Raw genomic sequence first — 11,419 nt, 5'->3', positions numbered from 1 at the left:
CTCCCATATGCAATCCAGGGGGAACCTTCTCAGGTTCAAGGCGAACTCCCGTCTACAATCCAGGGGGAACCTTCACCATCTGCCCAAGAAAACTTTGTTCCCACCTTTCCAATTCAAGACAATTCAGCAGGTTGTTCTCAAGTCCAGGGGGAACTGCCATCTCCAACCGCAGAGTCTTCTGATATTGAAGACATTCCCTCTACCGCAGCTGCTGATCATCTGCAACCCCGTTTGCACGTATGGACGAAGGACCACCCACCAGGTCAAATCATCGGCAACCCATCCGCAGGTATCCAGACTCGATCTTCCAAGGATTTATCTGATCACTGTCACTACGCATCATTTATGTCCTCGGTCGAGCCCCGAACGATCAGAGAAGCATTACAAGAACCAGACTGGATATCCGCAATGCAAGAAGAGCTGGAAGAATTCAAAAGAAACAAAGTGTGGCAGCTCGTTCCAAAGCCGCAATGTCACACTATTGTTGGTACTAGATGGGTGTACAAAAATAAGTTTGATGAATCCGGTGCGGTCGTCAGAAACAAGTCAAGGCTAGTTGCCAAGGGATATAGTCAACTTGAAGGTATTGACTATGATGAAACGTATGCTCCGGTGGCACGAATGGAAGTCATCCGAATCTTCTTAGCATACGCAGCTCACAAGAACATCAAAGTGCATCAAATGGATGTGAAAAGTGCTTTTCTCAACGGTGAATTAAAAGAAGAGGTTTATCTTCAGCAACCTATGGGCTTCGAAAGTCTTGAATTCCCAAACTACTGCTACAAGCTTGAAAAAGCAGTCTACGGTCTAAAACAAGCCCCAAGAGCGTGGTACGAGACTCTCTCTGAATTTCTTGTCTCGTCCGGATACAAAAGAGGAGTGATTGATCCCACTTTATTTAAAAAGGCAAATGGTAATCACCTTATGCTTGTACAAATATATGTGGATTACATCATCTTCGGATCAACTGATCAGGGGTTGGTGGATGAATTCGCTAAGCTCATGACCAACAAGTTCCAAATGAGCATGAATAGAGAGATTAACTTCTTTCTAGGACTTCAAGTGAAGCAAGTCCCTCAAGGGATATTCATCCATCAGGAGAAGTACACCACTGAACTATTAAAGAAATACTCAATGGACAATTGTTCTTCGTCTAACGTCCCCATGGCCTTCGGATATAAGATATCTGCTGATCCTTCCGGCGAATCAGTGGATCACAAGACTTATAGAGGTATAATTTTCTCATTGATGTACCTCACCGCAAGCCGACCATACATTGTCTTTGCAACAGGTGTATGCGCAAGGTACCAAGCTGATCCAAAAATGTCACACATGACTGCAGCCAAGCAGATTCTAAGAGACTTAAAGGGTAGCAAGACTCTTGGTTTATGGTACCCCGCAGGGAATGAGTTCAGCCTATAATCATTCACTGATGCGGATCATGCTGGATGCAGACTAGATCGAAAAAGCACCTCCGGTGGATGTCAATTTCTGGGTGGAAGACTCGTCAGCTGGTCATCAAGAAAACAAAATTGTGTGTCACTGTCTACCGCAGAAGCTGAATATGTGGCCGCAGGCAGCTGTTGTTCACAAGTCTTGTGGATGAAAACACAACTCATGGACTACGGATACAGAATGCTGCGGATACCAATTTATTGTGACTCTGAGAGTGCTATAGCGATTTCCCACAATCCTATTTAGCACTCTAAGATAAAGCATATTGAACTACGGTATCACTTCATCAAAGACCACATCCTGAAAGGTAACATTGAACTAATTTTTTCCATACTTATGAAGAGATTGCTGATCTATTCACAAAGGCACTTGACTCTACAAAACTCAACAGTTTCTTACAAATGTTAGGAATGATGAATCCGGACCCACAATTCTTTTTGAATTGATTGGTACCGCAGACCATCCTTGGTCTCTGTTGCGGTCCTAATTGAAGTTATTTATGATAGATAGTTTTGGTATATCCTATGTATCGCAGTATATTCTATCTTTAGCAACTATATTTAATATCTATCTTTCAATCGTCCTTATTGTTTGTTGTTACTAATATTTTGTTCAAGTGTTCTCCTCAGTTCTTCTACTGCAGTCATCTAACCATCCATCTGCAATGATAAAAGATCCATCCGCAATGAAGTCTCAATCCGCAATCACATTGATTGATATCTCAACTGCTTCATAAATTCTTGAATCATGGTGTGCTATTTAATGATCCTTCATTAAATAAAAAAAACATTCAAAAACATTCCTTATGTAGCATATCACTGTCTCAGTTCCACTTTTTGAATAAACCTTGTGTATGACCTATTTTGGGTATGATGACAAAAAGAATGATTTTCCATAAAAAAAAACTCTTTTAAATTGTCTCTTCCTATTAACCCCAAAATGTCAAATCCGTTACATCTTACTCTTTTGTACAACAGATTAACCCCTCACCATACGTTCTTCAGACGTGATGTTATAGGGCCTGACTTTTCATTAAATGCTACCCCTTTTGGAAAATCTCAAAAATTTAAATAAACCTTTTTCTCTCATCTGTGGCTGAGATTATTCTTCCTAATAAAAAAAACAACCCAAACGTTTTTACCTTATCCAATTTCACTTAGGGTAAAATCCATAACCGTTTCAAATCCGCCACTATAAAACCCTCTTCTTCTTCCCCAAGAAAGTTTTACGCTTTCTGAAAATCGAACTTCTTCTCCTTCATCTTCTTGCACTCTGTTTTTCCTGCAAGTTCTTCCAACTCCTCTAAACATGGTGAAATCGGGTATCTCGAAGAAACTCTCCAAGGCATATGCCTCTACAAACCCAACTGGTTCAGACTCTACTTCAAGGAACCAAATGCCAACGATTGCTTCAAGCAATTTTAGGGCAGTGTTCGACGAGCATTCCTCTTACAATGCTCCGATCAAGTTGATGATCAAGTTCCTGTCCAATCATCTAATGTTTGGTCCTTTTGATTCATTCACAGATGTGGTACCTCAATAAACACTTTTCAAATGTGCTTTCTCAACATATCGACCCCTCAACAACCTTCAAGAAGTGCATCTGAATCTGGTAAATGATTCCTTGGTGATTCTGAACAAAGAAAAATTTCTCAACGCCATCAATCTGTTAGTTCATCCTTCAAAAAAAATCTTCACCCCAAGCATGGCGGACATTCTTTCTGCACTTTACCAAATGGGTTACCAAAAGAAACTAAAAGGCATAGGCGAATTCAAGAAGAATCAGTTGCCTGCGGTATGGCAGTTCGTATGCTATTTCGTGATCCGCAGTCTGTCCGGCAGAACCGGAGGCACTGATAACATGGGCCTAAAGCTGTTAGAGTTAGTCTGGAGTATTTTGACTGGCCACGATGTCAACTACGGTCACATCTTGTGGGATGACTTCTTGCAGTACATTCCCAAAGAGAGTCCAAGAGAAAATCCTACCGAGCTCACCTTTGCACGTTTTTGGTTACTATGCACCTCAGATCTTCATGCGGATGCAGGTTTAAGCATGGGCAACGATGTGAACTTCTTCATCACAAGAGATCTCGAAAGGTACAACCCTTCTAACGATCATTCTATCTTCATACCCATTAGACGACTACCAGTCCATATTTTTTCCTCACTTGGACTTGAAAACATTGATGTCTCAGACCACATAGAGGCTACGGAAGGTATTGACCTATACCTTCCTACCCCGCCTCTACCTAGACAACCCTTATCCGCACTCATCAATCCTGATAGTACAACAGTCCCATCTTCCACCACTCTATCCAACCTATCTCTCTAAAAAAGGTGCAAGCAGTTAGCCTCAGCCCGCCAAGGTCCCCGCAACATCAAGAAACATGGAACTCCAAAGAAGACAGATTCTCCCAAACACACTGAACCATCAAAGAAAAGGAAACTCAAACAAACTGAGTCCTCAGATGGCGAATCAACTGATAATCAATCACACTCTCCCTCCAATGATTTTGATGGTGACGCACAACCTATTTCCATCCTCAAGAAAAGAAAAACCAGTCCCACTGGCCAAATGCGTGACCGGACTGATACCTCAGCCTCTCAAAAGGCTCCGGTAGTCCTTGGGGTGGCCGCAGACCCATTCAATACAACCATCGAATTCCACTCAGACACAGATGTGTGTCTGTTTTAACTGAACGTGGAGACTCACCCCCAGCTCACTCCCAAGGGGATGGAACTGGTTCTCGCCCTAAGGTCTCCAGGGCTTCCCGTCTACATTTCTTTTCTCCAGAGGAGTTGAACTCCATCCTTTTTTCTGTAACCCAAACACATCAAACACCTTCCCAACCGCAGGGCAATTCTTCCGCCCTTGCCAGAACTGAGCCGAGGCCAGACTTGACCACGGGTCAAGGAGACCGAGGAAGCTTAGGAAATGCTACTCCGCTTCCATCTTTTCCAGGTGGTTTAGGCACGGTGAGCATAATTGTGCAAGGATCCGTGGACCCGAGGGACACCTCGGTGCGTTTTCAAGGATTTGACGGTGACGAATCAAATGATTCATGGTTACAATACAATCCGGTCTCAGAATCAGATATCAAGAAATATGCTGCTTTCCGCAGGGCATTTCAAGCACGAAAGGACCAGCAAATTAAGCAACTTCAACAGAAACAACAAGAGATTCAATCTGTTGCAAAGTATTGGGCTAACGCAATTAATAACGCCAACACCGTAGCCACCATTCTCAAAGTACAAGAGTGGATGTCCACAATGGCTGAGACTTTCCACAACTCTCATACCACTCTTGGTGGTGAAGGTACATCAAAACTCCCTCCAACTCCAACTGTTAGAGATTCTGAAGGTGATGGCACCGCAATAGAAGTTAGCTCCACTCCTACCTTCGGATTCGATGACTTTGATCTCAATGAGGTAAATCAGCCTATCCCTTCTGATGACAATTTAATGATTTTTTATGAGGAAGAAACTTCGAGTGGCTAACAACACTCAACCTCCAAACCGAAGGAGAAAAAGAAGAAAAAGAAGAATGTTGTGTCCAAAAAAGAATTTCTGAGTCTACAAGCCAAAGTGGATCAGATTCTTGCTGCGGTTAAGCCCACTCAACCGCAACCTGAAAACTTACCAGGACCGCAGTCACTGATTGAAAGAATCTAAAGACTTGAAACTCGGGAACGACTAGCTGCTGAGTGAATGTATCTGAAAGTTGAAATGGGAATTCGTTCTCTAGATACAAGTCGTCAGGCTGATCATAAGCAATTTATGGCTACTGCGGAGCGTCTCATCACTAAGGTATCCGCAATCAAGGCAGATCTTCAAACAGCCATTGCGGACCAGTCAACTCACTCCCAAAAGCTGATAGATGAAACTCACACTGCCTATGAGTCCACCATCTTGGTACTTCAATCTACAATATACAGACTTCAACGCTCTCTTTCTTCAAAATTTCATGGTCCTGAGATTCTTCAACTTACAAAGGAGATTCATCGACTACTCTTCAACACCGCCATCCCAGATAGTCAGCAACTGGCTGATGCACTCAAAGCTTAATTTCAGGAGGTGTGTGCTAAAGTCGATGGTCTTAAGCAATGGCTTCAGGAAGCTCCGGGTTTGCATTCCTCAAGAGGGGGAAGTGATGAAGACCATCATTCAAACAACATCTCTCATCATAGGAGCCCCCCCATCATAACTGAAAAAGTTCCCTCACCGTAACCATCTCATCACAAGAATCCAAGCCATCTGACGCCACCATAACATCAGTCTCCTCCGCCAAAGAAAATCACTCAAGAAACTCCCTCCCCTTAGCGACCGGAGACTCCTCCCCACTTCAAGAATCTAGCATCCAACATGTCATCCGAACACTCCAATGACTCTCCCGCAACGAAACAGAAGAAAGCAGATTGGAAAGCAACCAAATTTGCTGAACTTATCTAGAGAGAAAATGGATTCGACATCACCCTAGATGAATCCTTAGTCATTTCTTGGATCAATCCCCACCGAAGACTGCTGGATGATGACTATAAACCCTATCTTACTTTTGCTGAACCCTCTTCTGATGGTTAGTGGGATGTTCCAATCTCTCCCAATGCTAAATACTTCACTGTATTTGAGCAGTTTGACCGCAACTTACCTGATCACAAGAGACTGCCCATGGAATTCGAAAGGCTCAATCGATTCTATGCTAAACATGCTTCTTCAATAGAGAAAATCTGGTCTAATGATAGACCATCCGCAGCCAAGGACTTCAAGCCCCGGAAATTCATGAAAGATGACTTTATACAGTATATTCTTACAAGAAGGAATCAGGACTACGTCCGCACCCAAGCTGACTTCCCATGTATGAATCAAGAAGAAGTCTTCTTGATAGCAAAGGTGTTCCAACACAAAAGCTAGAAGTATCCAAAGATGAAGATAGCACTTGAAAGGGCAAGCACATTTCTAAGGGAAACTGTCTGTGACTTCGCAAAGATTGATGCAGACATTTACCCTATTCTTGCCAAAAAGTTCGATCTACCACCACTTAACCCTGCACCGATGCCTACTGAAGGTTATCAAGAGAGATCCCTAGGTGCAAAAAACTTCCCAGAACTTGGAGTCATTTTCAAAAGAAAGGTCGATAAAACCAAATACTTCATTCCCATGACTGCCATGAATCGTCTCACAAGGAAGCAACTTGAAATTTGTCGAACCGCAGTTGAAAGATCAAAACACACGACTGCCGAAGTCAAGTTCGAAATTTTAAGAAGGATCACCTGGTTGGAGAATGTCAGAAAGTTTTGGTGGATTCTCATCAAGTTCCTAAAACTTGATAACTGAAGAGAAGAGAAGTTAAAGAGGTCACTTAGGGGGAAATTGTTGAATCATAAAAGTGACCCTCTTGAACTTGGTCTACCGCAATCATCAAAGATCCGCAGTCAACTCTTTTCAGCAACCTTATCCGAAGTCATTATCAACCGCAGTTTATTTTCTAGTTTACTTAGTTTAACTTTATCTACTTTTGTTAGGATACTATCTATTGTCCAGTATGCCTTGCATGGCTACTCATAGATAGTTGATCCATTGTAATATTTGAGTCTCTATATATAGAGCTCAATCTTTCTCATTCAACTAACATCTCTTACATCTATCTGATTACACATCTTGAATCTCATATCTTGTTCTATTACTCTCTCCTTCTTATTCTCTAAGTTCACTTGAATATAACTGAATATTATCTCTCTTCGGAGCAAGTTATTCGTGACTTAATCACTAAGTTTGATCTCACTTACTAACTTGGTCTGAATGCATACCTTGTTAAGAATCAACTTATGTGTATACTTGATATAACAGCTGCTGTCATTTATATTTCCTTACATTTCCGAAACTAACTCTCTAATTATCTAACTCATTAACTTATTATTATTGTTGTGCTTTTAGATCCTTTGAGATAAACTATTCTGCAACTATACTTGTTCTAACGTTTGTTCAAGTGTGTCTCAAGTTTTTCTCTCAACACTTTTGGCTCTGCATCGAGCCATCCACCATTTCCTTGGTTGGGAAAGTACGGGTCACCGGTGAGATGGAATTCAGCCATGTTATCTACGCGAGAATAGGGGTAGAAGAAATAGTTAATAGACGTACTACTTAAGATAATTATAGGATAATCCTTACCATTTACTTCAATACTTGCGTAGTGCGTACCAATCATATGTAACCAAGATAGAATAGACCTTTGAATAAGTGACCCTAACTCTAAGTCAACAACCAAAGAAGGAACAAGAAGTAAAGAAAAGGTCACAGATTCTAATTATATGACACCCTAGTCACATATAACCTTAGCGTATCCACTCAACAACTATTGACCTACTAATAAAGGCCTTTTAGGTCTCAACTAAGTAATTATAGTAACACAAAATAATCCTATAGTATTTTAAGTTTATATTCTGTTCTAAAGTTCTCATTGTAGTAGCGTTGGTATGTTTTTAGACTTGCTGCAACACCACAACCATCCTTAGGCACATGCTAATCATTTCTCGGAAGGATATAGTTCATCAGGCTATATCACTCCTAGATCTGATTATATGTCCCCAAGCCTACTTGTGCTGTCCAACAACCGCAATACTTTTGTTCTGTTCTAGTATGACATTGATCCTAGTATGAATGCTTGTATGTATACTTTACTGAAATATTTTATTATTTTAAAAGTATTAACTCTTGGTCAGAGTGTTTTAATCCTGATGTGTTTATAGTTGTATATCTTTTATGGGTTGATATACTCAATTCACTATAAACAAAGCTCTGATACCAATCTGTCACACCCCAAAACCAGAACGATCGAAACGTTCGGGGGCGGAGGACGTCATGTTCAGTATCATAACAATGCACAATAGTAAAACAAGCAACAACATCATCCATTGCATTAATAATATAGTTAACACAAGTGTGTTCTGACTGTATTTGTAGACACCAAAAATATAAATATATCAAAATAAAGACGAGTCTTGAACATGCTCCGTCTTCTCAAAACCTGGTCCAGTGTACCTGTCTACTGGTGACCTGAGAATACAAGTTATTTTGAAAGCGTAGATTAGCATTTAAGTTGGTGAGTTCATAAGTATTTTAATGTCAAATGTTTGTATAAGTTTGAAGAAAATGTTTGTAAGTGTTTGATGTAAAGTTTGTAAATGTTTGATGTAAAGTTTGTATACTTCCTAGAAAATCCTATATTTTCTACTAAAATGGAGAGTAGTCTTCTACCAAGACCCGACTGTTCTGTATGTTTGTTCTTTTGTAAAAGTGAGTGTTTTTCCAAATATATGACTATTATTACCAGAAAATAGTTTACATTACCTTTTATGTGAGAAGATCACTATATGAATGTAATGGGGAAATGACAGTGTACAATAATGTTGTAATAAGTAACTACTGAAACACTTACTACCTTAAAACCAATTTGTTTAATTAAGGTTAAAATGTGATATGGTTATAACCATACTGATTGACAAGTGTTTAACACGACGACCTGCTGGCGTCGAAATTGATGTGACATTTGTCACCCGTTGGCCTGCCGGCCAAACAATAGCGAACAGTCGGGATGCGGGCTTGTCAGTCCCGTATCGATCTATACACACAATGCCCGCTCTCCCTCCAGGAGACTCTGGTTACAAAACGCGACCTAACAAGTATATTGCTAAGCCATGACGTAGTTGCACATTAATGTTATCTTGTTCTTGTAAAAGGATGTATGTTCCTTTCTATTTCTTGTTATTGTATGTTCCTTTCTGTTCTTGTTATTGTATTGTATGTTCCTTTCTGTTCTTGTTATTGTACTGTATGTTCGTTTCTGTTCTAGTTATTATATGTTCCTTTCTGTTCTAGTTATTGTATGTTTGAACTGACTCATGTATGTACTGGCTCTTGTAAGTTTCATTGTTCTAGAAATAGTAAGTATTATTCTCCTAAACTATACTTATTATAGTTTACTAGTAATCTCTATAATTGAATGATTGTTTATGTTTGTACACCTTTGCTACTCAAAGGTGTTGAACTGACTGTAAGTACTTTTATATCTATATACATATACATAATATATAACTAAGATTCAAACGACCTTCGGACAAACGACCGATACCCTAAGTCCACAACCAAACAAGGAACATGAAATAAAGCGAGTTATCAGTCCCAAACCCCTTCAACCTTATTTATATAACTATATCTATATAGACATGATTTTGACAATATACTAGTTTAAAAGACATTTGTAAAACGCTAAAGAGTTTATTATATAAAAGAGTTTTAACACAGTTTGTTTTGATAATACAGTTTTGAAGTAGAAGAAGTCCTCTTATTTGATAGTTATCAATCACATGTGATTGATGTTATAACTATATTGTTTTCTACTTGTATCCCCCCCCCCCCCCCCATAAAAGATTTTAAAATCATTAAAAGATAAGTTAGGGGTATGAACTCACCTTATGTGGGTGATTCAATTGAAGATTCGCGTAAGGATGAGAAGTTCCATGAATGAATTTCCGAGACACAAACGAGTCCTAAATGACATATAATGGCATATATAAGTGTGACATCCCCAAAATCACGGCCAGAAAAGACCGGTTTCATTTATGCTTTTAAATAAAATAGAGTAATCCTTTGATTAAAAGAGTTGCGGAATTTGTTCCCAAAACGAAATATGATAAAAATTTATCAAAGCTTTTCATAAAGAAATGTATTTTCATTATATAACAAAATCTCGGGATGTCATGTTCCGATACAGACCAAAAGCATAAACAATACAAAATCGACCTTACAATAGTTATACATAACTACAGGTCTATAATCCAAAAATATCTTGACAATGTCATCCAACTTATGCCCTTGCGCCACTACCTGTAATACAAAGAAACTGAGTGGGTCAGGCTTGGGAGCCTGGTGAGCATATGGGGTTTTCAACCCACAATAAATAGTTATATTTAATTTCACCAACCAACAATAACCCGATTACCCATTCCCGTTATCCTCACTTTATGTCCCTAAAACAACAACTATTACAAAGGAACTAATCTAGGATTTTCATCGGGACGGACATTACTGCAAAGGGGCTTCCTTAGCAATAGATGTCCTAAAGGCAACCATGAGGAGGATAGAGTACACCGGTGAACACATCGTTCACAACACCAACAGGTTATGAGCCTGCTAGTGTTCCACTGGACTGTCTAGAATGAGTCTGTGGTCGTCATCCATACTCCGCTAGAGGACTAGATCAACAACGACATCGAGGCCTCTCATCATTTTATTTCACACACCAACTGTCTACCCATGTCGTACCCAACATATTAGTAGATAAAATATATACATTTATATACAGCTTAAAACCTGTACAAAACATCCATTCAACAACTAGTTCAAATAAACAAATAATATGTAAACACATAGCACGTATTTTTATAAAGAATACTTCATATCTATGTGTTAGAAGAAAACGAATATACACTCACTTGATTAGAAGATGATCGGACAGCACTACGACTCTAAGAGTAGTGTTCTTCGGTGAAACCGGGAGATCTTCACGCACCGGGCTTCTCGCGGGCAGGGCTTCGGCTCGGAAACTCTTTTCTTTACGGGATCTTCGGTGCTTCGAGACTCGCTTCGGGTCTCGGGATGATACCGGGGCTTCGGTGGGTTAAAATAGGGCTTAGAGAGGGTATCAGGAGTGAGAGAGTAAGAGAGGAGCAAGCAAAATCGGCTGACCCTTGAATTCTATTTATAGGGCCATTTTTCAGCTCTCACGTCGTGAATTTTAAGTTCTCACGTTGTGAACTTAGTCGTCACTGCATGCGTCATTCGTCCACTTGCTCTGGAGGACGTCCAGTCTGTTCTCACGTCGTGAGCACTGTGCTCACCTCGTGAGTTCTGACACAGCCTCGAATAATGTGTTCCGAACTTCAGAAATTCATATCTTTCGCATACGAGCT

Source organism: Lactuca virosa, chromosome 8 (genome assembly GCF_052849685.1).
Source record: "Lactuca virosa cultivar CGN04683 chromosome 8, Lactuca_virosa_CGN04683_v6, whole genome shotgun sequence".
Classification (NCBI taxonomy): domain Eukaryota; kingdom Viridiplantae; phylum Streptophyta; class Magnoliopsida; order Asterales; family Asteraceae; genus Lactuca; species Lactuca virosa.
Note: the sequence above shows the minus strand (reverse complement) of the source record.